The 27,290-nt window shown below is 49.1% G+C and overlaps 1 protein-coding gene across 3 annotated transcripts in view; it reads right to left on the bottom strand.

Moving 5' to 3' along the window:
* The window catches only part of LOC149352402 (uncharacterized), a 561,538-nt gene extending 542,362 nt beyond the window's left edge, over positions 1 to 19,176 (bottom strand). For 2 of the 3 annotated variants that reach the window (XM_089581571.1, XM_089581568.1), the window contains exon 1: positions 18,876 to 19,176. The gene's annotated coding sequence lies outside the window, so the exon portion shown is untranslated. Of the gene's footprint in view, positions 1 to 1,245; positions 1,864 to 18,875 lie in introns of those variants that run through there. The other variant, XM_089581569.1, reaches the window with a different exon arrangement.
* Between the last annotated feature and the right edge of the window lie 8,114 nt (positions 19,177 to 27,290).

The following is a 27,290-nucleotide window of genomic DNA, read 5'->3' on the forward strand; positions in this document are numbered from 1 at the left end:
CTGTGCTGTGCGATGTCATTGCATGTTAGAGAACCCCATGTGGTCGAAATCAATCCGGACATGTCCACTGCGGCGTCCTTCATAGCCCATGTGCAGTTTTAATCTCACATACCGTACCACTGGCATTTTATTTTCGTATTATTGTGTAATGTCATAAGTGTTTTCTTTAACTACTCCTTCCTTCCCGTCCGTCCGATACGTCCGTCCGTCCGCCCTTGTTTCCTTCCTTTGTTTCGCCCTGTCGGTCTCTCCTTCCTTTAATGTGCACTAATGTACAGTGGTGAGCAGCCTTGTCTAGAGCGCTCGGGCGGTGCACTTCCTTGCAAACAAATCCAGATTTTGTGGCAGCCTCTAGGGTCCAGCTGCAACGCTTGCACGGAAGTAGCGCCAGATAGCCTCGTAAACAAAGCAGGCACGAAAACTTTGCCCTGTAATGAGGGGCTGCTCTCTAATTTCGGTTTTTGTTACCAAGTGCGCACTGCTCAAGCGCTCTAGACAAGGCTGCTCACCACTGTATACGTACATACACCCTATATAGTCCTAAGCATGCTATCCTTCCTTGCTCGACTGCACACTGGCGCCTATGCAAACCTAATAATCACTACACTCACTGGTTCGCCAGTCAGTGTTTGTTAATAGGTGGCACACAGTATCTTAGTTATGGTCGAAATTAGAGGCTCCTTTCTGAAGGGGCAGATACCCGAGGGACCTTCTCCGGATAAACTGTCACGTCGGCGTAGTAGTGCATCATAAGCGAAATGTCTCGCGTCCGCCCACTGGTCGAAGCAAGCACTGTCCAGCTGGGCCCCACTCACAATTGCACACGTGGCCATATGAGTGGGCGCGCCCACGAAAGGAAAAGGGGGGGGGGGGGGATAAAATCTATCGCTTCCTCTCTTTCGTTACAGGAGACGGCGAAATGCCGGCGATTCTCTTTCCTTTTTCTCGTCGGAGAACATAGTTATGACCTGTTTTGATTTAAAAGCAGCTCTCGGCGCGAGCTCATTAGAAAAGATGTCGCCCGTTTCGATAACAATTCGTACCATCTTTTATATTTAGCGAGAAAAGTGCGCCTTTACAGACCCGGCACACGCTGTCTAGCCGCTTATATTCCACCATTACCGTTGAACTACAGTCAACTTTGCCCCGCAAGCTCGTATTCGGGAGAGAAAAAGGCGAGAAAGAGTAAAGCTGCAGCCGAAGTCAGCGGGGTGAATGTATTCTCAGCGTCACTCGTTTACTCACCTTGACGCGACCATGCATGTCGGGCTGCCTGTAAACAGTGCGGCACCAATGGCGATCCTCTCTGCCCATTACAGCGACTTGCCATTTTCCTTTTTCCGTTAAAGTTGTTCGCGTAAGTCCGATTCTTGGGAACTCCTTTTCAGTGCAGGTTCTAGAAGCAAACCACTGCTCTTTTTGAGAGCGTTCATCATTTTACACACGCCCTCATTCGCGTGAAGAACACACGAGCGCGGCTAGTACAGACGCAGCTCTCGCGGCTTCGGGTATTCCGTTATCTTGCAGCAGCACGGGAAGCAGGCGGATGTAACAAAAGTCGTTTGCAGGGAACAGATCGCGACAGCGTGGCTCGCTATCGGCAAACGGAACGCGGAAAGAGCGTTGGGCTAACGTCAATGACGGCACTCCTTGCAGCTACTCGCAGCATGCGTCGAAGCGCCACTCTGAGATTTCTCCCCGCGTTCACGACTGTACTCACGCCTGCAAGATGGCAGGGTCATGCTAGGCATCGTCGTCTCTTATCCCCGCAAAACACGTTTCCTGATCCGCACGCCGAAGAGAGCGTGGTTTTTTCATGGCAGTGTCTACGTAAGTGTTCAAGAAATATAATAAGCAGCGGTGTGTAGAAGAAAGAACGTGCGTCGACTTTCAACAATGATTTATTCGACGGACACATAATGCATAGTGCATCTGTGCCCGTGCGCGGAGACAACCGAATAAATGAGGCTTAGGGGGACCGCAAATGTAGTCGCCTGGCTACCGGTCGAAGCAATTGCGCGCATCAGAGTCAAACGCATGTCTGCTGCAGATTTTGTACAGCGCAGCACTCGACATGATGGCACTTTTAATGCGAAAGCCTTATATGGCTGACCAGCAGCAGTGGTCCCAAAAACCCCAGATGGCGTCACCGCGGTATCAAAGAAAAAAAAAATTTTCTTTCGAAGGGGAGGGGAACTGAACCATGAAATTTTAGATAACGGGGCGAGAATGCGCTCTATTCGCCACAAAACCGCGCTGCTTCTCGGCTAACAAAGATGAAACTAGCATACGTGTTGCCTTATACGACTGTATGCTAATGAGTGGGTGTGTCATTAGAAATGAAGATAAAAAATTTAAAATAAATAAAAATAAAAAGGAAATAACAATTTTAAAAACAATGCGTTCGCATTCAAAGCACGCAAGTAGTCTTAAGTTCACTCCGTAATTTTTTTTTTCATTGTACATATGAAACGCCTCCACAAGATCGCGTGCAATTTCATCTCCCGTTTCGAGCAAAACATTGTCATTAGATAGGCAAGGATTTTGTACCTGACAGTGGGCTGTAAAACGCGCGTCTTCTTTATTCCTTTAAGACAGCTTGTGTTCGCTCAGGCGCACATTAATACACTCGTCAGTATGCTCAACATAAGTTTGGCCGCATGTGAGCGGAATCTTTCTCAAGCCGCTCCTGGTTTCCACTCCTCGCAGGGCATCTTGTTTCTTTGCGCTCCCCTGCACCATTTTGCTTCCACGGCTGGGGATGCGTGACCACAGACCAACGAACTATAGCGTGAAGCTCTTAACACCGCCGCGACCGCGTACTTGCTTGCAACCCTCTTTATATTGAGGAAACTTTCGTTCATGGAGGGAATCGCTTCCAGGCTGGAAGGTTTCCTTTGCTGCCCATTTAGCTACAGCTTGTTCATTGGCATTGAGCGTTATTTTTTTCTTCCATGGACCACGTCACAATGAACGCAATCGTCGTGGGACAGCCTGCCGCCTGAAGTCTGAAACACTGTGTTTCAAAGCTTGCCCTCAGACTGAACGCAATGAGAGGCCATCGACCCCTATACCGTCCTGTGCTGTGGTCTGCGTCGAACGGCGACATTATTTTTTTCTTAATGTGATAGCATTTAGGTTCTCTTGCAAACACCACCCGGTTTCTCCGTTGCGATATTCCCTGACTGGTCGAGAAGGTCGTGACGTCATCAACACCGCCAAATTTGAAAATCTGAGGACGAATGTTCGAGTACCTTCCATTGGATTATCATAAGGGATTATACTTATACCACCCACTCCTCCACCTTAATCGCTCCACTAAGCCATAAAATTACCTTTATCCACCGACTAATCCGAACTAATCCACCTTAATTCATTTTCTGGGGTGGGCCTACTTCCAATATTTGGGAGGTCCTTTGGATTATTTGGGGAGCGCCACCTTCCAAATGCTATCGCATTTTCGCGTTTAAATACTTTAAGAAGGCCCCAGGCATTTTTTTTTTTTTTGCACGTGGGCAGCAGGTCGGTTTCATGGGAACTGCTCGAAAGAGACGATGGTAGAGAGCGGTGTTCTCGCTTCCGTCGCCTCTTTTGCGCTGTCCACATCAAAAATATGCGTCACCAACTGCCCAAGCGTTTACCCTCCAAGGACGTTGCACAGGTTAGCCTGAGCCACAGGGGACATATGGACAGGAGAGTGAGTGTTCCCGAGAATGCGCTATTCGCGGTCACATGGGACAGGTGAGCCTAGGTAATGAGCGCAGTCTTGGCGGATGAAGTCGGGTGCAGTTCAACTCTCCCTGTCACCTCTCTTGCCAAGGAGAGGGTGAGAAGACTGGGAGTTCTTTTGTCACTGCTTTTTTTTTCAATGCATGTGCACCTCAGTGATCCTCGAAATTGCAAATACCCCAATCATATCCGAGCTACACAGTCAATGACTGCTGGCGGGTCCCTCTCAAATCCGGTGCTATTACGGTGAAACGCATTTTCATCCGACAGTGTCAGGTATACAAACGAGTCGAAAAATGAAGAGAAAAGAAAAACAACATCAGCGCACCTTGTTGCCTCTGTCAACCTGCACATGATGGCAGCACGTTTTTCACAGCCTTGCGAACCAATTGTTAGCCCACCTGCCTGACTCCAACTGTCTGTTGATTCATAAGGTCGACGACCTGTCAACCTCTCTCCGCGCAAAATGTATTCTCCATTAGCTTTTATCCGCAACTCTTCCCAATGCAGTTCTCTGAATACCTCCTGTAAACACGCGGTGAATAGTAACGGGAAGACGATGTCTTCCTGCCTGGCACCCTTCCTGATTGAGATTTTATCACTTTCTTTATGGAGGAATATAGTGCTGCGCAGCCGACATTGATATCTTTTAGTACCTTTGCGCATGCCTTTTCTACACCCTGGATCCAAAATTCCCGCATGACTGTCATGACTGGTGAGGTTTCAACTGAGTCAAATGTTTTCTCATAACCTAAGAAAGATATGTATAAAGGTTGGTTATATTATGCGCATTCCTCTATCGCTTGATTCATGATGTGAACATGGTCTGTTGTAGAGTAACCTTTACGAAAGCGAACCTGGTTCTTTGGTCGACAGAATTCTGATATTGCTGTAGTTAATTTTATTAGCGATTACCTTAGCAAAAGCAAAAAACAACGGGCAGTAAGCAGATCGGTATGTAATTTTCCGAGTCCTTGACGTCCCCCTTCTCGTGAAATAAGATGACGATATCGTTCTTCCGCGATTTCGGTGCTCTCTGGGTCGTGAGGCACTGCGTATGCATGGTGACAAGTCTTTCTAGCACAATGTTCCCACCGTCCTTCACCAAATCTGCAGTTACCGGATCTTCACCAGCCTCTTTCCCCTTTTGCATTACATTAAGGCTTTCTTTACTTCCTCTTTTGTTACCGACGGGATGCCCAATCTCTCCTCGCCTCCGGTTTCATCATTAGCATCTTTATTATTTGGGTTACTGTAGAGACCTGAGTAGAATTGTTTGGCTGTTTTAACTGTCTTGTCTATACTGGTACTAAAATTGCCCTTCTTCTATATTAGGGCATACATATATGATATTTGACAATGCTTAATTTCCTCTTGACGGCTTTTAGGCCGCTTCCCTTCCCCAGAGTATGCTCAATCCTGTCCATACTGAACTTTCGTATGTCATTTACGTTACGCTTATTGTTTAATTAACTTTGACAGTCCTGCCAGCTCTATCCTACCTATGGGGTTGCAGCCCTGCATAGTTTGGCGTTTCTTCATAGGTCTTTCATCATCTGAGAGAGCTTGTCAGTATCCTGTCAGCTACCCTAGCCATACTCTTACTGAGCACTTCGTAATTATATTAGCGAGATTGTAATATATCTCATGAACCTTAAGCTGATCGTTCTCCGTTGAAGCGGAATATCCGTTCTCCAGAAAGATCCTGAATTCATCTACTTTTCCTCTTACCGCTGACTCATTGAAGTGCCTCTTATTTACTAGCTTCTTCCGTTTTCCGTTCAAATCTAGGCTAATTCGAGACCGCACCTTGCCCAGCGCCTTCACAGCCTGCACTATGACAGAATGAGCGCACAATATGAAGTCTATTTCATTTTTAGTCTGGCTGCCTGGCCTCTTCTAAGTGCACTTCCGATTCTCCTTTTTTACGGAAGAAGGTATTCGTGATCCTCAAACTATTTCTGTCTGCGAACTGTACTGACAACTCACCCTGCTATTCCCAGAACCAATGCCGCAGTCTCCCCCCCTCCCCCCCCCCCCCCCCCCTCTCTACCTGATCGCCTGCCTGCCTACTGCCTACCATGATATTGTGACGCTGTACTGCGTTTTTACGGTACTCATTGCCGATTCCACGTCTTCATAGAACTTTTCGGCTGTCTTGTCACGATGACTGCTTGTAGGTGCATGGGCCAGTAAAACCCTCAATTTGCACCCCTTAATAAGCATTAGTACGATACCGCGACCCTCTCGTTAATACTATAGAATTCTCTATGTCGCCAGCTATATGCTTATTGAACAGGAATCCCACACCTAGTTCTCATCTGTCCGCTATGCCACGATAGCATAGTACGTGCCCGCTCTTTAACACTGTATATGCTTCACCTGACAAGGACAAGGAGACAAGGAAGGCAATGTGATCCCTCATATGGATCGGATAGTTAAAGTAAACAAATAAGTCCACACAGATCTCTACAGAACCCGGAATCAGGATTCGAATAATGAAGTGAGCGGTGTGAACGAATTCGACATCCCCAAGGTAATTATAGGGTTAGTGAAAAAAGCACTGCGAGAAATGCAAATGTAACAGCATGCAGGTTTGTTAAAGGACGGTGGGAACATTGTGCCAGAAAAACTTCCCATCCTGTATATGCAGTGCCTCACCACCTCGAGAGTACTGGAATCTTGGAAGAACGCTAACATCATCTTAATCCATAGGAAAGGGGACTTCAAAGACTTTAAAGTTACAGACCGATCAGCTTACAAGGTTTACAAGGTTCCTAGTAAGGTAATCGATGACAGAGTTAGAGCAAACTTAGACCTAAGTCATCCCAAGGACCAAGCTGACTTTGGTTTGATTATGGTTTATGGAGGTTTAACATCTCAAAACGGCTCAGGCTATGACGGATGCCGTAGTGAAGGGCTCCGGAAATTTTGACCACCTGGGGCTCTAACTTGCACTGACATCACACAGTACACGGGGCTCTAGAATTTTGCCTCCATCGAAATGCTACCGCCGCGGCCGGGATCGAACCCACGTCTTTCGGGTCAGCACAAGCTGGCTTTCGTAAAGGCTAATCAACAATAGGCCACATTCGAACCATCAGTCAGGTGATAGAAAATTGCGCATAATATAACCAGCCTCTAGGGATAGCCTTCATAGAGTACGAGAAAGCATTTGACTAAGTCGAAACCTCAGCATCCAAGCAGGTATTATGGAATCAGGGTGTAGATGAGCCTCAGCAAAAATACTAGCATATATCTAAGCGTCTGCACTGTCACCATAGTCCTTCACAGGCAAAGTAATAAAATACTAATCAGGAAGGGTGTCAGGCAGGGAGAACACAATCTGTCTAGTAGTGTTCACCGCGTGTTTACCGGGGGTGTTCAGAGAAATGTATTGGGAACAGTTTGAGATAAAAGCTAATGAAGAATACCTTAGCAATCTTAAATTTGCTGTTGACATTGCCTGGCAAAGTAACTCAGGGGCGTAAGTGCCAAGCACGATTGAGGACCTAGGCAGGGAAAGCAGAACAGTTGGTCTAAAAATAATATGAATAAATCTGAAGTACTTTTCAACAGGCTCGGAAGAGAACTACAGTTGACAATATGCATTGGAAGTGGCAAGATAATAATCTATACTTAGTGCATGTAGTGACTGCAGATCCGGTACACGAGGGTGAACAAACAAGAAGAATAAGAATACGGTGAAGTGTATTTGGAGGCGCTCTGAGGTGATGAATGCAGTTTACCAGTATCCCATAAAAAGAAAAGTTTAGTTCAGTCTTAGGGGGTTTAGCGTCCTAAAGCAGCTCAGGCTATGAGGGGGCGCCGTAATGAACGGCTCCGGATAATTTCGACCACCTGGGGCTCTTTAACGTGCACTGACATCGCACAGTGCACGGGTCTCTCAAGAGGAAAGTATGTAATAGCTCTATCTTACTGGCAGTCGCCTATGGAGCTCATACGTTTAAGCTAAAGAAAGAGGTTGCGCTTAAATTGAGGACAGTGCAGCGGGCTATGGAAAGGAAAATGATCGATGTGACAATAACAGAAAGGAAGAGAGCAGAATGGGTCAGGGAGCAAACGCGATTTAATAACATCCTAGTCAAAATCAAGAAGAAATGGGCTTGGGCAGGGCATGTAATGCGAAGGCAGGATAACCGATGGGTCGGTAGGCTAACGGAACGGATTCCAAGGATGATTCCACATGGATTCCACTATAGATTCCACAATCAATACACTATCAAATCATGTTGGTGTGTAATGCTCATCCATATGTAATAGATGCTGCTAAAAATATTTTCACGCCTAGCAGTTTCAATCGCATCTGTTCCATCTTTTCTGTGTGTGTAACGCTATTTCTTATTCTGTTTGATGCGCTGATAAGTTTTTGGTTAGAAGAATAACTCATTCTGTGTTGCATTCTATTGCATTCTGTACACAACTTTCAGCACAATTCAATGTAAAATATTTCTGTTAATTGTATTTATTTACCAGAGTCGATCAATGGCTTGTCACTGTTGTGCAAAAATATTTGAAGTTTAGCGTTTGCCGTTTGTATACTGAACTACAGCTCCTGCTGCTGTACCCCCGCGAGGTCAAGACCCAGTCAGGAGGTTGAGCACCTCCTTTTTTTCTTGCCTCGTGTGCAATACCTGTATGTTGCCCGAAGGAGCAAAAATAAAAAAAAAAGGAAGCGTAGCAGGAAGTTTGGTTTGGTTTGGTTTGGTTTATGGGGTTTAACGTCCCAAAGCGACTAAGGCTATGAGGGACGCCGTAGTGGAGGGCTCCGGAAATTTCGACCACCTGGGGTTCTTTAACGTGCACTGACATCGCACAGTACACGGGCCTCTAGAATTTCTCCTCCAAAGAAATTCTAGCCGCCGCGGCCGGTATCGAACCCGCGTCTTTCGGGTCAGCAGCCGAGCACCATAACCGCTGAGCCACCGCGGCGGCTGTAGCAGGAAGTGTCGAGAGTCAGGTGGGCGGATAAGATAAGGAAGTTTGCAGGAATAAAATGACCGCAGCTGGCGCAAGACAGGGTTAATTGAAGGGATATGGGAGAGGCATTTGTGCTGCAGTGGACGTAGTTGGGCTTATGACGATGACGATTATGATGCTTCATCTATCACCCTAAACTTACTAAGCCCTATAACATCCCACTGAGTATCAGCCAGGCCTTTAAGGAGCCAGAGATTCTTAGCACCCTCCACAGCGTCAAAGGTCTGACCACCGCCTTGGTCAGTTCTGCGCAGCCGCTAGGGACTGAGAAGATGTAATGAAGAACGACGCGACGAACGAGCACAAACGTAGAACACGCAGACAAGAGCAGTGCCTGTGTGTTCTACTTTTGTCCTCGTTCGTAGCGCCGGTTTCTTTACACCTTCAACCATAGACCAACTAGCCCAAGCAAGAGTTTTCCTTGGGGACTGAGGGCTGGGGGTTGACTAATGTATTCACTTGCATAGAGTGAGCTCCATTTAATCGACATGTTCAAAAGATTGAGCCACATTCGCGCGTCACATTCCTAGTCCACATTGTAGACCCAGTATTGCAACACGAATATTTTCATACCAGACGAACGGTAAGGCTATGGAAGCGGAGTAATTTAAAAACCCTCCAGGCGCGAAGTAAGCCTGACTACAGGTTCAGACGGATCCTGCCAGGCGGGAATATTGTTTCCAGCTGTTGTATGGAACGACTTCACCACAACAATGACGCCCTATAGTTCTACTCCAACAGTATTTGCGTAACCACAGCGCGTGTAGAATGCGCTACCTCACTCCTATGACTTTTACGTTTTGAATGGACAATGAAGGCGATCGCATTAAACATACATTTCCTGTCACAAAGTACAGTCAATGGCCCTTAATTTTCAGCGCATGAAGCGCTCTCAATGAAGCCGGATGTACTTCCCCTTGCTTTCTACGCGACTAGCGATGTCATCCGCGGCGTCCTTGTAAAAACCCTGGTGGGCGAGTGTTTGGTGGCGTTTGCTGTCCTCTAGAAACTCTCGTTATCAATCGAATCGGTTATGTTGCCTTAGCTACCAGCACAGACCGACGTAGTCAAGCTAATATGCTCAAGCCGACATGATTAGAACGACGCGTGATTTATTATTGCATCACCCGACCGCCGATGCATTGAAAATAATAAATCAGTTATAATACATCTGAGGTCGCCCACGCGCGCGCCAATGGCGACACCATGGGTTTTGTCTATTTCAATACTTTGTAAACAACCAACGCCTCTGGAGAACGGCCAAATGAAGAAGTAGCCTCTAACTCTAAAGCATGCAGCCACAACTGAAACTTATTTCGTGTCCAAAGCAAAGCAGATTTACTTTCTAGGACACCAATATGCGCATTCGATCAAAACCAGAGCTGTGATAAAGGGGAAGAGAGTATGAGCGCCAAGTGCACTTTTGCGACGCTTTTGCGACGAGGAAGTACCATTTTAAAACAAGATAATTCTGTCTTATAGTGTTGTTTCTCTGGGGAAATTGAATAAAGAACGCAGAGAAAACACGCAAGCTCATATACGCGCGCACTCACGTGAGCAAGACGAGGAAGGAACCCTCAGTTGCTAACGCCAGAGGCGGCCCCCGAGGTTTCTGTTTCGATCAAGTGAATACACGGTCTTTGCGTTTACACTTAAGGCATGTGTTTCACGTGGTTGTTACTGACGGAAACACGCACAGGCGCAAGGAAGATGCCCAGCAAAAAAAAAGTATTGTCGTGCGCATTCAAGACGCCCCATCCTGTCTAGGCTTCAGCTGCTATTGCTAACGGTCGGGCTTGCATGACACTGAACGCCGCCGCAAATCGCAGCTTTCGCACCTCGAAGACCTCACTACTACTTCAGGCAGGAAATACCACATCGGATGCCTTTCAAGCCAACCCACAAGAAAAAAAAAAGTAAAGGGCAAGCATAGCTATGCTAGCTGGAGAAATTCTCGCGCACTTGGTCGCGTTAAGGGGCAACCTATAAAAGCCTGCGCTCTGACGGCTCCACAGAGCCAAAACAGCGTAATCTCTCTCCGTAATATTCTCGCTGACTTAACACCGCACCTATTTTCCTCCACCTAGTTTAGAAGCTCAATCATGAAGCATGGCATGACGAATTCAACCTCTGTTGTTTGTAATTTTAGTTACAGGTTTCTCGGCTAAAAGAAATTGAAAGAAAAAAACACTGCTTTTCGTGTCGAATAAATACGGAGATAATTGCGTTCGAACGCAACAAAAATCACCCGATTGCATGAAAGGAAATCAATTTTGGCGCAGCAGCGTTAAGGGCCCCGTCAAGCGAGAAACCGCCGTAGTTGTTGGCGTTTCTAGAAAATCGGGATTGAGCCCCGCGGTGGCTCAGTGGTAATGGTGCTCGGCTGCTGACCCGAAAGACGCGGGTTCGATCCCGGCCGCGGTGGTCGCATTTCGTTGGAGGCGAAATGCTAGAGGCCCGTCTACTGTGCGACGTCACTGCACCTTTAAAGAGCCCCAGGTGGTCGAAATTATCCGAAATTAACTGAAGGGACCCACCCATTAACACTATCCTGTCGTATACCCTTAAGGCGAATCTTCAGTTGAACTTAATTTTTGAGTTTACGGCCAGTTTAGTAGGAGGATGTTGTAAAAAAAAAAAAAAAAAGGAAGGGCCCGGTAAAGCTACCCTACTACGAGTGGACACATGAATCGAGTTGTGAGGGGAAGGATGAAGGGAGTGAACACGTGGTGTTGTGTGTCTGGCACAGCAGCGGAGAGAATAATAAGAGCGCGTCATGGTCTCTTTAATGGTGGCTGTTGTGCACTACCCTATTTTACATTTTTCTCAGCAGCGCGCAGCATTCTTTGGGCCTTCCCTACTCAGTCAGGGCTTCAACGTCGGAAGCCGTTTAGAGATGCACCAAAACTGCATTTTGGTACGAAGATTTTTCGTCTGCCCTGCAGCAAATGCTTTCTTAAAGTGCTGATAATTTTTCTGCGCACCGGTCGCTGAAGAGAGCACACGGTACGCACTACTCGGGGACTTGCAATGCAGGTCTGTAACGCACGTGTTCTCGTGACGAAGGCCACAATACATGTACGGCCTCTGAACAGCAGCTGCGGATGTGACTTCGGCCATCAGAGTGGGAAAAGGAAAACTAAATGTCTTGGGAATGGCTCATACAACAGCTGTACACCCTATAGTAGGTCTCTGGGTGCAGAATATATCAAGACACAGCGCAACGCTTCGATAGGTCTGAAATTAAAACTTACGCCCTTGATCATGGCACTTTTTGCAAGCGCAGACGGCGACACTTGGAGGTGAATATAACGCGAAATTCTAATTCAACTTGTATATGAAGGCACATGACACGAATCATTCAGCACTTTTTCACCAACACGGGTTGTATTCTGTGAGGCTATTGCCCTGCAAACGAGATAAAGTTTGTGAAGTAATATTCCTGAAATTCATAGTTTTGCCATGAATTTATCAAGCCTTCCGTGTCGATGTTCATGTGATGTTTGTATCAGACACCGACGTGCTGCTTACCTCTCACAAAACAGATACAATAGCATTGTGCCTCCAAGCCCGAGGTGCTCTAATTGCATTTGACACTGCCACCCAATGAGTATGCGTACAGCTCTTCATTATTTTGCAGATAACGTAGAGGCCCTGGGGCATCAAGAATTCACGTACTTAAAAAAAAACGTGTCCTCATTCGACTCTCTTTTTCAATGCTAACACTACACGTCCAATCCGCATAAACTCATGCGAGAACGTGTGATTACTTCATGGTACAATGCGTCATCGATTTTTTTCTTGACATATGGCAACCCCAAAACCTAAAGCCAGGGTCCCAATCAAATCGTCATCACACGCGAAGAAACACAGAGGCAAAAGGCTTGTACTGGTTCATTTTTATTACTACCGTTACCTTGTTCGCGTTTGAATTTATACAGCGGAGCAGTACGTCAGAGTTTCATGGATGTTTTCGAGTGTGTGTTCGTTCTTTTTTTATTTTTTATACACGTCCATTAGCGTCTAGGTGTAGTTCTGATTGTGCTTTAACGCGAAAATTTGCGAAAGCAGAACTGGCTCCGCCAGATAAAAGAACACGTTGAAACTCAACAGAGCAAAAGTTCTGCGACCGCTAACCAGTTCAACAGGCCACTAAGCCGCGACACATGTCAAGCAGGAACGCGAAAAGAGAGCACATGCACTCTACGCGTACGCTGTCAACTAAAGTAAACAGAAGTGCTCGTCTAACAATAGCGCGGAGCCTGGACGACGCACAGCGAGAGAGGGACTCCCAGTACAAAGATACGGAGGGGGAGGGGCCGAAAGCGCGCTGTATTTTTGCTGAAGAACCTTCGCTATGGCAAGTTGCGCGCGCGGATGGCGCGCACCAGGAGCATTCTTCGATTTCGATTGCACGCCAACTCAAGGCTGCAAATAGATGACTGTCTTGCGACAGAAAAAGAAAAAAGAAAGAAAGGATTACGTTAGTGTCGTGTCCGGTCGCTGTGTTGAATGCAGCGAAAGACGAACACGGTACTTTAAGACTTCGTTTATTTAAAGCCGATGAGGGTGCGACCAGCGTCGACCGAGGCAGGAGCCGAACTGGCCGCCCGAAGAAAGGAGGGAGCTGAGAAGCGTCCACGGGAGGGAGTGGCTTCCCAGAACAGGAGGAGGGTGCGGGGGCGCACCGTGGGGGGGCCTCTGGCGACAGCGTGCGACGAAGGGCAAGCGGTCGTTAGGAGGAGGATTGAGTGGTCGTTAGGAGGAGGATGCGAACTGTCGTTAGGAGGGGAATGCGAGTGGTCGTTAGGAGGGGGCGCACACACACAAAAGCAATAAGGGGACACAACACTTCCTTCCCCCTTAGAAAGTTGCCTGGTATCGTGCAGGGGGTCGGCGCTCACGTGTGGAGGCGCGCTGGCTTTGTGCGCTCGGGGGAGAAACACTTGTAGGCTGGCTGTTGTTCGCTGTGTCTCCTAGGTCTGTCCTGGGCGAAGTCTCTTCTTCCGGGAAGAGGTGCCAGGCTATGTGGGAAAATGGTGCACGTGTTCTCTCCGCTGGCGGACAGCTCTCAGACGGCGTCGTAAATCTACGCAGCTGGTTGAGATGTCGGCGTGCTACTGTGCCATGTATGTTGACGAGCCAAGAGCGCAGGCCTATGCGTCTGACAATTGTAGCTTCCTCCCAGCGTGGCTTTTTCAGAAACTGTCGGGCGAGGACGCGCTGCCCCTCATTAAGCGTGCCGCAGCGCGGAATTGCTTTTTCTTCCCGGAACGTCCCTGCCTTTGGCTCGGGGAGGATGGCTGTGAGCTGGGTTCGCATTTCACGCTCGAACATCATTTTCGAGGGGGTCTCGCCTGTTGTGCTCTGAACCGTCGTGTGCTGCTTGAAGAGAAAGCGCGCAAGGCGGCGCTGCAGCGAGCCTGTCTGATCTCTTTCAAGGGCGCGTTTTAGCTCGGCTACGTAGCGCTCGGCTTGTCCGTTTGTCGCTGGGTGGTAGGGGGCCGATGTAACTGATGAGATCCCGTTGTCGCGATAAAACTTGAGGATCTCCGCAGACACAAACGGTGTTCCGTTGTCCGACACTACCTTGCGCGGCAGGCCGAACGTTGCAAAAAGTGATCGGAGGTTGTCAATGACTGCTGCCGAAGTCGTCTGTCCCATTTGCCTTATCTCAAGCCACTTTGTGTAGGCATCTACGACCACAAGGAAAGTGCAGCCCTCAATTGGTCCTGCAAAATCAATGTGCAGTGTGTGCCATGGTGTGTCTGGCTTTTCCCATTCTGGGACAGGAGCTTTCGGCGGGGCGCTCCGGCTGCTCTGGCAAGGCTTGCATTCTCGCACCACTGTTTCGATGTCGTTGTCAATGCCAGGCCACCACATGTAGCTTCTGGCACACTTTTTCATTGCAACGATGCCCCGATGTCCGGCGTGGATGAGAGACATAGCTTGTGCGCGTAGTTCTCTCGGCATCACAACTCGGGACCCAAATATGATGCAGCCGCGATGGGTGCTCAACTCTGTAGCTCGCCTGCGGTAAGCGTCGAAGTTGTCCCCTTTGAGTTTATACACGTTGCCTTGTTGAACAGCTGTGTAAACTAGCCGGAGAGCTGCGCACTTCTGCGTAGATGCTGCAACTGTGCCTGCTGTAAGCGGAGGTTCTGGCAGTGCTTCGAACATCAGAACGTCTCCTGGTGGAAATGGTTCGTCAACAGTTGCGTCTAGTGGCAGACGGCTTAGCGCATCGGCGTTTTGATGTTTACTCCCATTGCGGTAGACCAGAGCGTAGTCGTACGCTGAGAGTTTGATGCACCAACGTGTCATTCGCGGAGACAAAGTTGGTGGCATAGGCCTTTGTGGTCCCAGAATGCCCAATAGCGGTCGGTGATCGGTTATAAAGGTCACCTTCCGGCCGGCAATGTACTGGTGAAAATGTGTCGCCGCGTAGACGATGGCTAGCCCTTCTTTGTCAAGTTGCGCGTAGTTGCGTTCTGCCTGCGACAACGTACGTGAGGCGAAGGCGATGGGAGCTTCCCTTCCTTGCTCGTCAGTTTGCGATAGAACGGCGCCGACTCCGTACGGTGATGCGTCGCAAGCCAAAAGCAGAGGCTTCCTTTCGTCGTAGTGGCGGAGGACTGTACATCTTCGAATCAGGTCTTTCAGGGCATCGAATGACTGCTGATGGCGTGGCGACCATGTCCATGTCACATCTTTCCGAAGGAGTTGGTATAAGTCGTTGGCCACGGTAGCTCTTTGTTCCAAGAACCGGTCGTAGAACGTCAAGAGTCCGAGAAAAGCCTGTAGCTCCTGCTTGTTTGTTGGAGCTCGTGCTTCTGTGATCGCTCGCACTTTGTCCTCGGTAGGGTGAATGCCTTCCGCATCAATTCGGTGTCCCAGAAATTGCACCTCTGGCACCGCAAAACAGCACTTCGATTTGCTTATGCACAAATTAGCGTTTGCTAGCCTTTCGAGAACGAGCTCTAGGCGCACTGCATGCTCTTCAGTGGAAGTGCCACTGATGATGACATCGTCAAGGTAGACACAAACTCCTGGGATGCCCTGAAGCACTGTCTCCATGAATTTTTGAAATATGGCCGGGGCTGCAGCTACGCCAAAAGGCAGTCGCTTGACTTTGTACAAGCCTTTCAGTGTGTTAATTGCCAATAATTCAGCAGTTGACTCGCTCACCTTCAGCTGCTGATACGCCTGGGTGAGGTCCAATGTGCTGAAGACTCTTGCGCCACGTAGTACACTGAATACTTCTTCAGGTGTCGGTAGCGGGTAAGAGGACGCTTTAGTCGCAAGATTGACGGTGCTCCGGTAGTCTCCGCAGAGGCGTATGGTTCCGTTCTTCTTGCGAACTACGACAAGTGGTGTGGCCCATTCTGAATGCTGCGTCGGCTCGATGACACCTTGCTGCTCCAGTTTGTCCAACTCTTTTTCAACTGAAGCTCGGAGAGCAAACGGCACCGGCCTGGCCTTCAGAAATTTGGGTTGCGCGTTGTCCAACAACTCCAGTGTGACCGGGGGCCCTTCGTTTCCTGGAATCTCTTCCGAGAATACTCTCTCGTATTTCTCTTGCAGTTGCTCAACCATGTTCTGGCTCGGCGTCTGGTGTATGCCGCATATCATCACGCCTAGTGGAGAAAACCAATTTCTCCCTAGAAGGCTTGATCCTGTGCCCTTCACAACAAGCAGAGGTAGCGTATGGGTCTGGCCGTTGTAGTTAACCTGCACGTTGGCAGAGCCCAATAGTGGCAGATTCTGTCCTGACCACGTTCGCAGGTGCGTGTCGTCTTGTTGCAGGGCGGGTGCGTCAGATGGCCATGAAGTTCGGAACGTGTCCTCACTGATCAGAGTACAGGCTGCGCCGGAGTCCACCTCGAACTTAATCAGCTGGTGATGTACGCTTACTTCTGTAAAAATCTTCGGTCGCGTGCCGAGATTCATGGTGTTCAGGTCGTACAACACAGATGGTGTTGCTGATGTTGTTCCATGGAGATCAGATAGCGGCGTATTCTCTGAGGCGTTGACGCTGTGATTAGGCTGGGAAGGTGACTTTATCTTGGCAAGTCTCCGTTTCGTAATGCATGCTCTTTCGATATGCCCTCGCTTGTGGCAAAAATTACACGTGGCTGACTGGAATCGACATCCCTGGGGGTTGTGTTGGTCGTCACACCGCCAGCAGCGTTGTGCCTTTTTGACCGATTTTACAACAACAGAAGGCTTGCGCACCTGGTTGCTTGTCTGGTGTACCGGCTCGGTGTTCCGGCGAATCCCTCTCTGCTGGTGACCGGCGCTCTCCGCTCGAACGGCGATGTCGTAAGCTTTGCTGAATGTGAGGTCCTTCTCAGCGAACAGGCGCTGCTGCAGTGACTCGTCACTCAGTCCGCACACAAATCTGTCGCGTAACATCACGTCCAAGGGAAGCATGGTGGTGTTAGCAGAAGAAGCTGCGTCTCCCTCCTGCCCGGTAGCTGTTGTCGACAGCGTTCCAAAATTGCAGTCGGCAGCGAGCTTCTTGAGCGCGGCTACGTAGGCGCTCACAGTTTCTCCTCCCAGTTGATCTCGTCGTTGGAAGCGAGCCCGGCTGTAGACCTCGGATGGCCTTGGGTCGTAGTGCTTTTGCAGCGCTTTTACGATGTCGTCGTAAGACACTGCCGCTGGTGTGCTTGGCTGAATAAGGGCGCAGACAGTATCGTAGGTCTGCTCCCCGCACAGCGTCAGCAGGTTGGCCCTCTTCAAGGCTGGGTCTGTGATGTTGTTAGCTTCAAAGTAGAACTGAAGGCGTCCAACCCACGATGACCACGATGAGCCGTTGAATTCTGGTATCTGATTGGGAAACCCTCGCGTAGCCATGGCTTGTCAATAGCGTTGCGTAGCGCGGGTCGAATCCACTTTCTCGTCGCCACTGTCGTGTCCGGTCGCTGTGTTGAATGCAGCGAAAGACGAACACGGTACTTTAAGACTTCGTTTATTTAAAGCCGATGAGGGTGCGACCAGCGTCGACCGAGGCAGGAGCCGAACTGGCCGCCCGAAGAAAGGAGGGAGCTGAGAAGCGTCCACGGGAGGGAGTGGCTTCCCAGAACAGGAGGAGGGTGCGGGGGCGCACCGTGGGGGGGCCTCTGGCGACAGCGTGCGACGAAGGGCAAGCGGTCGTTAGGAGGAGGATTGAGTGGTCGTTAGGAGGAGGATGCGAACTGTCGTTAGGAGGGGAATGCGAGTGGTCGTTAGGAGGGGGCGCACACACACAAAAGCAATAAGGGGACACAACAGTTAGCCTCCCCGATAATAAGCGCTCAACGCTACAGCGGAAAGGCAATTGAGACGACAGTGAAAAACAAGCAATGGTTGCTGTCGGTGTTTTGATGTTAGGAAATATACTATTTTTGATAAAGTGCGAAATGGCGAAGAGATTATATGCTGCGCAAGAATGCAGAAGTATTTTCGGAATATCCCTTCTCAACGCATCGGATGCTGATATGGCTGCTATTCGTGCATACGAAATGTGCGTGCCTATGACGGCAAGTGCGACGGTACGCGCGCAAGCAGTACCGATATCGCATCAGGGAACCAACGGTAAGCGCGACGACATACGAGGGAATTAAAGTGAAAACCGGGTGAAAACCGGAAACTTCGAACCGGGTTTCCCTCAGTCTTAGTAAAATTGTAGAACGTCTTGATTCTACTCTTAGCGCTTTTCGTACCAGTCTGTTCCTGTATGAAGACCTGTTCACCCCACCCCCAATCAGGAACTCTACAGGCGGAGCTTGCAGACATTGGCGGGCACCTTTAGTCGGCTGTCATTCCGAATTGCTGACAATCCGTGCAGTCGTACTCAGTGGCCCTGCGGCAGAATTGTTACGCAGTGACGGGATAGTTGAACGTGACACTGTTTTTTTTTTTTTCATTGTCTAAGGTCGTCATTCACGTTCAGAAGGAATTACCTATCTGCCCTCAACCGAACCGAAAGCTACTCGTGGTGACAGTCATCGCTGAGGACGGCCACGGTGCGCGCCCTCCAAGAAGGCCCTGCGCCGCTAGCGGTGGAGCCGGCGGTTCGCGAGAATGAGGCAGTGATGAGCTCACCGAGTCATTCTCAAGCGCAAGCCGGCCGACAAGCTGGAGCAAACGGCGGAGCTCACCGGAAGGGCGTCCCTCGCTGGTCGTCGTGTGCGCCGCCTAATCCCGGTTGGCGCACTCCTCCACGAAGACAGGCCAGGGGCTGTCACGCAACGCGAGTCGGGGAAGCGGGCCGCGTGGCTGTGCGCCGCTCACTGTGACGAGTCGCAAAACGCACCGGCGCCGGACGACGAGCGCACGCCACCTGACTGCGCCGTCGGCACAGCTGCTGCTTCGCTGGGGAGCCGGGCTGTGTTAGGCTTACCCGCGCGGACTTTTCCGCTGCACTGCTCGTGGCAGGCGACACACGGATCCGAGCCCGGGCGCTGCTTGCGCGAAGGGTCAGAGCGAAGAAAGCTGGTCGCGCTGGGTCACGTGCTCACTTCGCCGCCTTCGCTCCAACAGCTGCCCGCCGACGCCGGCTTCCCAGGCGGCGGCTGGCGCGACGCGGACCTTCCCAAAGGTCGCTCGTCGCTCGCGCGCTGCTCGCCGCGAGCCGCGCAATCGCGCGACCGCCAGCCCCCCTCAGGTGAGGGGCTGCGGGGTGCCTGCCGCGGTGAAGGTGTCCAACCCGGCTTCTAGACGGTCCCACCAGAACCTGTGCACGCGGCTGCCGCCAGGAGCATTCCGTGCGCGGCAGACAGCTCTCAAGAGGATGCTCTGGTGAACGCATAGAAAGGATAGGGGCTTCAGTATGAAAAGACTTTCCTGTATCTTCTATTCTACGGCTTGGCCACTCAGAAAAGCTTTGAATCGTGGTGTGCGAAGTATAGGTCAAGTAGCCACCCTCGGACATCAGCTCCTTCGAAAGTGATACAAAAAGTTAGAATGACCCTCTACCAGATGAGCAGCCTGATACATCTGTAGCAGCATACCCGGGCGTAGAAAAAAAATTACAAAGGAAATCGCACAAGTCAAAGCTTTTTAGAAAGCGCACTTCGTGCCTGTAATGAGCAATGCTAGGTTTTGGAACACTTCATGTTACCACGCACATGCACAGAAAAAATAAATTGCCTTTTTTTTTTTTTCAGCTCCTTGCCCAGGATGAACGCAGCGGTTGAAAGGCCTCTTACTTGTTATGTTTGATGCAGCTGAAAGTCTAAGCTGCTGCCCTGCGCATTGAAACGTGCACGGAACATGCATGGTGGTACAGGATGGGACGTGTAACTTCCACGCACTACGACAGTTGCTTCGGTCTTTCCATTAGCCTTTGGAACGCACGGGGAGAGCGCCGCCAGCCGACTCGACGGAAGCTCTGCGGCGTCTCTATCAAGTTTCACGACAGGAATAACCAAAAGGAAAGGGTTAAATTTTCCGCCCTGCCCCGGACAAACTCATCACCGAGTGCTATGAACAATGCTCGCAGTGAGACAGGAGCAGTATTTGTTATGTTATCTGATGTGGTTTCGGCCCGTATTTGAGTGGCTTTCAAGAGCAGTGGATTCTGGTCTTGCGCCATGCGTTTCGAGGCAAAGGAGCATGCACGTTTTCCAATGTTATCATCTAGCTGGCTTCGATTAGTGCCACCCTCAAAAACGGGGTAATATGGCCAGCAGTTACGCACTGCAGTTACGCACTGCAGTCACGCAACCATTGCACACAAATTGCAGTTATTAAGAAAAGTCTGAACTCAATCAATAAAAGCAAATCGACACACGCTTCATAGTACAGGTCGCGTCATGCTATCGCACGCCATCTTATTTGGGAGGTACGGGAAATGAGTGTCGCCGACATATGAAGGGGTGTGCGAGCAGTACTTTTTCGAAACCGAATCGAATTCGAAGAATGTAGCTAAAACCGAATCGAACACGAATCGAATATGTGTCTGACTATTCGCCAGTTGTGCAAATATTCGTACAAACAGATATTCGTGAGAAAAAGCGAAGCGGTGGCGCTATAATTAAATGAGTTATACGAGAAATAAAAGGTAAAGCTACACTGACGATATTGCGTTATTTAGCTGATAGGGAGGAAGGTTTACAGACTGGTAATACTTTTGGAGACGAAGAAGACGCTCCGGGCTTTACTTTTAGCTCCAGTGAGTTTGCTTTGATAATATAATAATAATAATAATAATAATAATAATAATAATAATAATAATAATAATAATAATAAGTTTATTTCCGTCAGATCAAATACAATTTGATGGAGGAGGAGGAGAGAAAAAAAAGCGGCATTCCGCTTGACAGAGTTCTCATCTCCTGTTAGTGACATGGACGAGAAACATAACTGTTAAGGAAATTTTTCAGTCAGGTTCAATATACAACTGTATGCAGTCAAGAAAATAAACATCATAGTGTGCGCAGTCAAACACAATACAAGAGATTATAAGCTACGTTAGCTTCAGTTAGCTTATTTAGTGCGAGCGGTAACTGATAATTAACCATTTGACGGCCATAGTTGGTTCTTGTAAATGGTAAAACCCACTGTTGTTTATGGCGGTGCGAATAGGGCGAATCAGACTGATGCAAAGGGGCCAGAGAAGAAATGGTATCAATACGTCGTTTTTGCTCGACTTTATATAGGAGCAACAGTGTATAAGCATAAAGATTTAGTATGGTAATGATGCCGAGGGCAGTTATTAGATACTTAGTTGTGTGTCGGCTGGGTAAGTCATAGACTATACGAAGGATTTTTTTTTTTTTGAAGCACCAATATCTTTTGTGGATTAGAATGTGTTGTTTTTGCCCACACTAATGTACTGTAATTTAGGTGGGAGCAGAATAAAGAATTTTATAAGGCAAGTTTGACTTTTTGTACTAAAACGATTTAACGATTTCACTGACCAGGTGCTTAAAATACAAGTCCATGCGATATAGGTTGGCGGAATACAAATTTCTAGGGATATGGGTGAATGATGGACAGATATACAGGGAAAAGCACGAAAAGACTACTAGGGCGAAAGGATGAAGAGATGTCGCGATAATGAAGCATAGAGTATTATGGGGGTACAAAAGATATGAAGTGCTAACTGGTATTTGGTAAGGGATAATGATGCCAGGCCTAACTTCTGGGAATGCAGTTGTGTGCCTAAAGGCAGAAGTTCAGTTGGGGCTAGAAATAAATCGGAGAACTGTGGACAGACTATAGCACTAGCTAGTCCCCACGGCAAAACCACGAATGAGACAGTAAAGGTGGACATGGGCTGGACGTCGTTTGAGCTCGGGAAGAACGAAGTAAAATATTTTTTGAAGAACGCCTGAGGAAATGGGACGACAAAAGATGGGCAGCTAAGGTATTTAAATACTTGCCCACAAAGAGCGTTGACTCTGAGTGGCGGAAAAGGGTTAGAAAACTAACTAGTAAGTACGCAGGGAACCAGAACGGAGAAATAAAAAGCTTTGAACGCAAGGTCAAAAATGTAGAGGGTAAAAACTGGATTAGTTGAATGGAAAAAAAAGCAGACTCTCGACCTGTAAAGAAAATGTAAAAGGCAACTGAGCAAGGGATAGTTCTATGACACTTAAAGAGGCAGCGCCCTGCTCTTTGAAGCGAGAGGTGTCTTAGAACGCGAAGCTAGAAAAATCAATTTAACCAAGATGAAACATGTGCAGTGTGTGGTAGATCTGTGGAAACAATTGAACGTATTCTGCTAGAATGTGGCAAAATCCATTCAGATGTTGAGACAGGCGCAGTCACTCCCCCTGAGGCCCTAGGGTTTAGAGGCAACAAGGATAATGTGAATGAATCGGCGGTATACGTCAGCAAAACGCAATTGGAAGATTGTGGCTCAAAAGAAGGGCAATGACGTAAGTATACAATTACAGGATTACAAACTGCTGAAACGTAAAAGTGCATAGAATGTGTAATTAAAGAAAAATGATACCGTTAAGTTTGATGGATTGGTTAAAAATATATAAAGAAAATGTTTCACACCTTCTACTAAAGCCGTAGCTGAACATGCCCTCATTCGCATCTCTTTTTTTTCTTTGGTGCAGCTGATAAGTTCTATTTTGATGCTATTTTGCACTTCTGTTTCCTTTTATGCTTTTTGCTTCGCTCTCTCTTCTTTGTAGCATTTTTCTCACCATATCCTGAATTATGCTATATCAAGACTTGTTTGCTTGCGCACTGATAATAACACGCGCCATGTGCATATTATTGCAGTGCTTTAACCTGTGTCACAGATTTCTTTTTTTTTTCATACCCCGTTGTTTGTCTACTGTTCTGTACTGTAATCATGGGTTGAAATATTGTTACTGTGTGCTGCATTTTTCCCTTTGTCATTGCTCGTTTTATTCCAAAATGTGCTGTTTTAAATTTAACGACCCCCATGCTGAATGTCCTACGGGCTTTGTAAAGTACTTAAAATAAATCAAAAGAAATACCGAGCATGGTGGCACCTGCCTCCACCCGCTTTCAAAGGAGACGCTCCTAACATCCTTCCATTAGAGTTGTATCAGTCGAAAGACGTAACACCGGTCTCCACTAGAGGACACGCAACACGAAGTGAGTATATTCACTCTAAGACCATCATATCATATGCAAAGGAATGCCTTAAGGTTCCCCAAATCTCAGTTGATGAGAGGGACGAGTTTGACACATAGCCTCCGATATCTGGCATGAAGACAATATTAGCTAAGCCTGGCTGAACCCTGTCGCGTCATATGAAAGCCGCCCCGTGAACGGGACGCCGCGGGACACAGACCTATCGCGACAGCATGCTGTCCGGCGACGGAGGAGGAGGAAAAACGTTTTATGACCAAAGAAAGGTGTTGACTGAGTTGGTGGCTGGGGTCCTCAGTCCAGGACTCCAGTGGCCTTGGCCGACGAGCGCAACAGTTGAATGAGCGCTCGTTGGCGCTCCAAAGTGACGCTGGCGAGATTTACCTCACTGATCGGGTGACCTGCCCAGTGTCAACGATGCGAATTAGCCTGGAACCCTCATAAAAGAGTGTCGGATTGGCGCTGCACCAAGGGCAACGTTTTGGTATTGGGTGGGGCGGTTTTAGTGGAATCTTGAAAAGTTTGGAAAGGTATTCGTTTGAATTTGACGCCAGGCGTGTACGTGTCCTCTGAGGGGAGGCGCCTATGCGGTGGTGGTTAAATCCGGTGGTCGAGCCGCTGGGTCTCAAGGCGTTCTGAATATGTGGGGGGGGGGGGGGGGACGAAGGGGGGGGGGTGCTTGGCGGCTCCGCTCGGTTGGCACGATCGCTAGCTAAAGCGTTAACCTTCTCGTTCCCCTCGTGGCCTGGGGTCCGCATAATGTGATGACGTTCAGTGAGGCGGGAGCCCAAGATGATCGCTGCTTGAGTGGGTGATCGGCCTGCGTGTAATCGCGGCACGCTTGTTGAGAGTCGGTGGCGTTTTGGGAAGGGGCCCTGATGTTACCAAAGTGCTTGGTAGCCAGTGCCACTGCAGTGGCGTCTGCTGTGGCTGGGCTCTCGGGTCGTAAAGAGGCCGTTAAAACAAGGTTGAAAGAGTAGTCCAGGGCTCTGCGAAAGCGCCACCGTCCGGGTAGGCTTCCACATCCATATACACTACTTCGGTGTCTCTTTCAAGCTTTTCGCGTTGGTGTCGAACCCTGGCCAGGCGGCGGCCTGCGTGTAGCTCGTGGTGCATGTACTTTGCCATTGAGGACATATGAATGCGGTGTTGGGTCCCATGCGAGGGTGATTGTTTGTATACCAGAGCTCGCAGATCTTCTGGGGTACCTACCTGTTTGAGGATCTCTCTTCCCATCACGGTGGTATGGAGCCTGGTCTTGTGTGATATGTGAGGACTGCGTCACGTAATTCGGTGAAGTATTATGCAATCCGAGGTCTAACAGCCTTTCAAAGGAAGTATTGATGGGGAGGCCTAGGGCCGTCCGGTACGCAGTCCGAACGATTGGATCAATCTGCTTCTTTTCACTTTTGTTTAGGGTTTGATGGTGGAGGCCGTAGGTGATCCGGCTGATTATGAAGGCATTCACCAGCCGAAGTGTGTCCTCTTCTCTCATCCCTTAGCGGTGTTTGGTGACGCGTCAGGTCATGCGGGTTATTTGATTCCCTGTTGTTTTGAGAGTTTTGATCGCGTGAGAAGCTCCCTCCTGTTGCATTGAATCCACAGGGCCAAGATGCGGGCAGTATTCGCCTCTTTGGTTCTGTGACCTTCTATATAGATGTCCACCGAGCATGACAACGCGTAACCTCTTCCATAGAACCGAACGGTTCCGGATTTGTCTGGAGTGCAACGCATACCGCTACGCTATGCGAAATGTTAAACCACTATCGCTGCTACCGAGCACGGTTTCTTTCTGGGGCTAGAGAGCCCTGAGTTCATGGGCGTCCGGAGGGGGGGGGGGGGGGGGGGGGGGGGCAAGGGGGGGTGGCTGCACCCCCCTGGAAAATCCCTCACTCGAACCGTGAGTGATGGCCGCACGCCAGGGGCGGTGGTGCGCTCAGCCAAAAGGGTAAAAACAGCCCCGCTTCCACGCTTTGGGTCACATCTGCGAAATGACGCGTCCGGGCGCGCGTCGTTCCGCAGTTTTCAAACCACGCCATCGTTAGCTCTACTAAAGGGCGACCTATTGCAGACATACAACGGCACCGGCGACCATGTGTTTCGAGCCGTCTTGAGATGGGTGTCTGTTTCGATCTCTAGAGAGATAGCGACACGGAGGCAGACAGTGCACAGGGCATCTTGTTTTCGCCTTCGTCGCTCGCTATAATCAGGATACGTTCGTACGCCAGCCACCGATGAATTCTTCAGGAGGGGAGGACAAATCAGCCGTGTCCACCCCCACTTTGTCGGGCTGCTCAGGAGCAAGCGGGCGATCAGTCAATTGGCGCCGCCGCCGCTCGCTGTCTCCTCCGATTCACGGGAGAGCGCAGTTCGGTAGAAGCGCGGCTTTCGGAATCTTCGGCAAAGGGGATTAGCTGCTTTTTTTCACGGCGACGCAGTCTTCAGAGGCGCCCCCACACCAGCGTTCCTTGCGTCTTCTCCGAAAACCAGCGCCTTTGGTCAACGCAACCCGATGGCGCCTGCCTGGCTCGCCTGTCACCTCTGGCTGGGCCTCAAATCATAACAGCGCCCATGTACTGTCTGTGCCTACGTGGGAGCTGCCCTCTACACCCGTCGCCTAGCCGAGTGTCCTTCAGGACCCCTACTATGGGAAATAAAGTTTTACCACCACCACCACTGTGCGATGTCAGTGCATGGTAAAGAGACCCAGGTGGTCGACATTATCCGGAACTCTGTACTACTCCGTCCCTCATAGCCTGAGTCGTTTTGGGTCTCTGAACCCCATAAAAACACAAAAACAAATTTTCCGACCGGAATAGCGAATGCCCCTTCCCCTCGGAAGTCGCGCGGCGTTCCTTTCATCCCCAAAGTGCGCATTCGGGGATATTGCGGCAAGTAAGCCCTTGCACGTGTGCGCGCCTCTGTGTTTGTGCTTCGGTGTTTTTAGTGGCCGGTTGTCAACGAAGCTGAGAACAACTAAGACAGCGGACGAGAAAACGACGAGCGGCGAGCAGTGCGTGTGCGGTTGCTCGACTGTGCGGATGCGCGAGCAAGATGGAGCGAGGTGTATGAAGCTGCGAGCTTGCATTTATCTTGTAAATAAGTTTTAGTTGTATATATAGTCATCTTTTGTTTTCAACGTACACGTTCAACCGTTTTTCTAATCAATATGTATGATGAGTGTGCACCGAGAGTGTGTAATGAAGCACAGAAATGAATTTATCACCCGTGTAATTACGCAATTCGCCCAGAAAAATCCGAGGCGCCTACAGTTGCTGTTCAAGGAAGAATGACTGAGTGACTGTAGTTGCGTGTTTGTGAACATGTTGTGCTGTGTGCTGGTCATCAATCCGGGTGAGTCGAGAACCCCTATGAAGCAAGACAGCACCCTTCTCCACGAAGTGATAGTATCTTTTTTGCATTTTTTATTAATTTTAATTGTTTCTTCGCTGATAAACTCCAATGTATCTCTCCTAGCCGCGCTTTAATTTGCTGTTTGTAATTTTTCTTTCATGTGTGTATTTTACTTGTTTTTTATTTATATATAAATAAATAAATTCATACCGCAAATAGTGCCTTTTTGCTACGAATATACCCCCCCCCCCTCCGGCGCCAACAACCAATGGGGCCCCCCCGTCGGCATAGAGTGTACAACTGGTGTCAGATAAGGTGTGATGTTCCTGGGCCAGGGAGAGCATAGCAATGTTGTGGATGCTGAAGAGGTTGGAGCGGGTGGTCCTTATTCCAATGGTGACGGTTCTGCCAGAGAGGAAACCCTTGAAATACTCAAGTGTTCGTCCCAGCAACTGAGGGCACTGAGTCCGGAAAGGATGGCCTCTTGAGAGATGCTATCAAATGATGCCCCTTTTAGGTCGGGGCCATAAGGAGGTGTTTTCCACCACGCGGAATCTGGGACATGGCTTCTTGAAATCTAACCGGGGGAAGCCACTGGAGTTTTGGACTGAAGACCCCACCCACAATCCGCTCCGGTC

Source organism: Amblyomma mixtum, chromosome 3, assembly GCF_055824585.1.
Source record: "Amblyomma mixtum isolate Tamu chromosome 3, ASM5582458v1, whole genome shotgun sequence".
Lineage (NCBI taxonomy): Eukaryota > Metazoa > Arthropoda > Arachnida > Ixodida > Ixodidae > Amblyomma > Amblyomma mixtum.